Source organism: Dipodomys merriami, unplaced genomic scaffold (assembly GCF_024711535.1).
Source record: "Dipodomys merriami isolate MVZ:Mamm:240054 unplaced genomic scaffold, mDipMer1.0.p SCAF_2, whole genome shotgun sequence".
NCBI classification, from domain to species: domain Eukaryota; kingdom Metazoa; phylum Chordata; class Mammalia; order Rodentia; family Heteromyidae; genus Dipodomys; species Dipodomys merriami.
In genome coordinates, this window is record NW_027203381.1 from 51,257,807 (window position 1) to 51,261,979 (window position 4,173).

At 40.8% G+C, this 4,173-nt stretch overlaps 1 non-coding gene across 1 annotated transcript; it reads right to left on the bottom strand.

Annotated features, from left to right (window-relative positions):
* Positions 1-3,702: 3,702 nt before the first annotated feature.
* LOC138832649 (U6 spliceosomal RNA) lies at positions 3,703-3,808 on the bottom strand. The gene has a single exon (XR_011373601.1). It is a non-coding gene; the product is annotated as a U6 spliceosomal RNA (small nuclear RNA).
* Between the last annotated feature and the right edge of the window lie 365 nt (positions 3,809-4,173).

Below are 4,173 nucleotides of genomic sequence, written 5' to 3' on the forward strand. Positions count from 1 at the left end.
GTAGAGTGCTAGTCTTGAGCTGAAAAGCTCAAGACAGGGCCCAGACCCAGAATTCAAGCACCATGACCAACAAAAAAAATGCAGAATGGATTTTCTCTAGCTTCAAAATATGCAGAAAAATTGTTCACACCAGTCATCTTCTTTTTCTCCAGGACTGCAGAGCTGCCTCCCAGGACCTGATACTATCCTTTTGCCTCACTGCCACCTGATCAAGTCAGTGTGTCACTTCTGTGTTCCTTACCTGCATCGACTGAAAGTGAAGGCCTGACAGGCTCCCTGAAACCAACTGGATCTCAACCTTCTCCCATTCTTTCCCTTCCCTTCACTCCAGCTAATCTATACTTTGCTGATGATAGAACTTACCTGGCCTCAACTGACCTCTCCTTCCTTTGTGATGGTCACTATTGTCAACAGTAGAGTTTCTGTTCAGAAGGCACCATAGCACAGGGTAGGTAAAGCTTCTGGCTCATTTTGGAATTGGTCATGCACTTGAACTTGTTCTCCATCATGCTCTGTTTTGGTGGGCAGCTCCTGTCTCTCTCCAACGGTGTAGTATGTATCTAGTTGTATATTGCTATCTTTGCCCTTGCTTACTTGCACAAGTCTCAGAAGGCATGACTTAATCTTTTTGTCTATTATAGCCTCTCCATGACCAATGATTATTTAAAAGTATTTGCTAACTGAATAAGTAAAAGCCCATTTATACAGTTAATCCTCTTGGACCAGGGGTTTTCTATCTATAGATGGATGTTTGCTGTGGATCCCATAGCCTGATCTTAAGGGGTTACATTAGCTGGTGTTGCACAGGTGTTACACCAGACATGTAATAGAGAAAAAGTGCACTTTTTTGCAACTCAAGAGGAAACACTACTTTGTGGTTATATAAATAAGAGCATTGGTTAATTCTGGGTGTCTACTGAACATAACCTAGGAAGGGCCTCAGGAAAATTTTGGGGCTCATATTTTGAAATGAGTATTCTAAATCATGATTTGGATCTAACTCTCTATCTCTATCTCTATCTGTCATCAGTCTTTCTCTCTTTTATCTGTTATCCAGCTATGTACACACATATGTAAATGTTCATTGCACTATAAATTGAAGATGAATATATTTAGTAATGTTTTATCTATATATGCATTTTATGTGACTATATAAAAAGCGTTTTAAAAAATTTACACAGATGGGTCAACCAGAAAGATCCTAAGTGTAGAACAACTAACCCTTTTTTTCACATAACCTAGGAATTCTGCTAACTGTGAAATATCCTGGAAACTCTTGACTCTGTGTGGCCCTAAAGAAAGCTTGGAGTAATTTGAAGGAGCTATGAAGAAAAAGTCAGTGTTATATACATAGATGGCTCTAAAGAGAAAGGTCACCAAGACACCTGACAGGACATGAACTTGAGGTCACTAAGACATGCTGAGGGATTGCAGAAGTCAATGTCACTTACATCCATTGCTTTGTCTGTTGAGGTCAACCTCAAGGCCTCCACCACAGAAAACTGCACAGTTTGAAATCAGTGAAAGTCATTCAGTAAATGGAAAAACTACAGGGAGGTATGTTTCACTTATTTATCACTCAGGGATTTTTAGATGGTATACAAATCTATTTACTTTGGAAGCATGGAAGCACCAAGCAAGAAGTAGCCCAGCACCACTCACCAGGGGCACATGCCTGTAATCCTAGCTACTCAGGAGGCTGAGATCTGAGGATCATGGTTCAAAGCCAGCCTGGACAAGAAAGTTTTATCTACAATCAATCACCAGAAAATTGGAAGTAGTGCTGTGGCTCAAAGTGGTAGAACATTAGCCTTAAGTGAAGGAGCTCAGGGTCAGTGCCCAGGCCCTGAGTTTAAGCCCCATGACCAATAACTACCACCATAACCACACCACCACCACCATCACAACAACAAGCAGTAACTTAGCCACCCAACCCAAGAAGAACTCTAGTTCTGGTCACCCAAAACTGGTCATGTCACAGCCAGGCTTTCCCATGTATCCTGCTGCCTTTTTAAAACAGGTAGAATTAAAAGGAAACTCTCCTCAGTAATAAATTGGCACACAGAAATGAGTACCATATCCACATCTTAAAATTAAATGTTTTCTGTAATATTTTTATTGTTGTTATAAAGGTGATGTACAGAGGGGTTACAATTACATAAAAGAGTATATTTCTTTCTTTTTTTTGAGGGGGGGTCCGGTCATGGGCCTGAACTCTGGGCCTAGGCGCTGTCCCTCAGCTCTTCACTTCAAGGCTAGTGCTCTACCACTTGAGTCACAGCGCCACTTCCGGCTTTTTTTTCTGCTTATGTGGTGCTGAGGAATTGAACCGAGGGCCTCATGCATGCAAGGCAGGCGCTCTACCACTGAGCCACCTTCCCAGCCCAGTATATTTCTTTTTTGGACAATGTAAACCCTTACTTTTCTCTCTTAGGTTTTCCTTCTTGTCCCCACTTACAAGTTGTATAGTTCATTTTCAACATATTGTTTAGTGAGTAGTACTGCTGCATTTCTTCAGCCTTTGTCCCTCCATTTCTGTTCACTCTTTGTCCCTTCATTTACCTGGTCCCCCCTTTACCCTCAGAAAGATAGATAAATGAACAAACAAGACAAAAATTAGAACAAATCAAAACAAAACCCCTCAGTTTGCCATTTCCCGAAGTTCATTTTGATAAATATTATATTATATGATGATAAGCACAGGCATTGTGACTGTTCCTCCCCTAAGAGTATCTACCATCCTTTGTTCTTTGTGTGAGTGCCTAGAGTCCTGTTTATCGTGTATTTAGATCTAGCTTCTGCATATGCAAGAAAACTCACATCCTTTCTCTCTTTGAACTTGATGTACTTTACTTCACATGCTATATTCTAGGTCTATCCATTTCCCTGCAAATGACATAATACTATTAAGTCTAATGGTGAGTAATTGTGCATAGGTACCATATTTTTTGATCCACTTATCTATTATAAGGCATCTGGGCTGTTTCTACAATTTGGCTATTGTGAATGGGGCAGTGATGAGTATGGATGTACAAGTGTCTTTATGGTATCCTGGCTTTTGATGCTCTGGCTAGATGCCCTGGAGTGATGCGGCTGGGTGGTAGGGAAGATTTATGTTTAGATTTTGAGGAACCTTCAGACTGATGTGCAGAGTAGTTGCGCTAGTTTATATTCCCACCAATAGTGCAATAGAATTCCTTTTTTCCTCATATCTCCACCAATATATGTTGTTGTTTGAATTCACAACGTTGGCCAATAGATTGGAGTGAGATGAAATCTTAGAGTTGCCTTTATTTGCATTTCCTTTATGGTTAGAGATGTGAAGTATTTCCTCATGTTTATTTGCCATTCTTACTTTTCTGAGAAGTCTCTCCCTAGCTCTTTTTCTTATTTATTGATTGGATCATTAGCTTTGGGAGGGGTTATGTGTATATTTGGGATAGTAGGCCTTTCTGTTCCAGATAGGCATGGACCAGGACCCTGCGGACTATCAGTGTTGTTCCATGCAAGAATGTTCATGTGGGATCCTGGGGTCTATTGGGCATCGGTCCCCAGTTCTGTGGGTGATGGCGTCCCATGTGGCACAGCACTGATGAGCTTTGGGGGCTGGCTAGGAGAAGACACTGGGTGCTATAGGTGGGGTATTCCACATAGGGATTCTGGTGGCTTTGGGGGCTATGTGCACACAATGCTTGATAATGTAAAAATATGAAATGATTTGTGAACTTGCATATCATCTTGTGCAGGGGTCATGGTAAATTTCTTTGTGTCATTCTAATTTCAGTTTATGTGCTGCCAAAGCAAGCACTTCAAGTCCAATCTTTAGAAGACCATAATATACTGTAATAACAGAGAAGTCAAAAGAGTTGTAAAATGTTGCAAAATTTTCACTGCACTTATCAAAACAGCTATCCATCATATTCCAGTACAGGGAAGAGGTACAATGCTACATTCAGAGCAATTGGGTGGCTGTGACACTTACAGAAGAGATTTACTTCCAATCTGTAAGGAAGAGATCTTGGCTATAAATCTAAGAGATTTACCCCTGGTTGCAGGTACCTTGGGCCTGATCAACTTGGTCATATTTTTGCTAAGCTTGGTAGAACAAGCCAATAAATTCCTTCAGCAGCTCAAGTTAGTTGACTATGGAGCTTTTATTTTCAAAAACCCTTC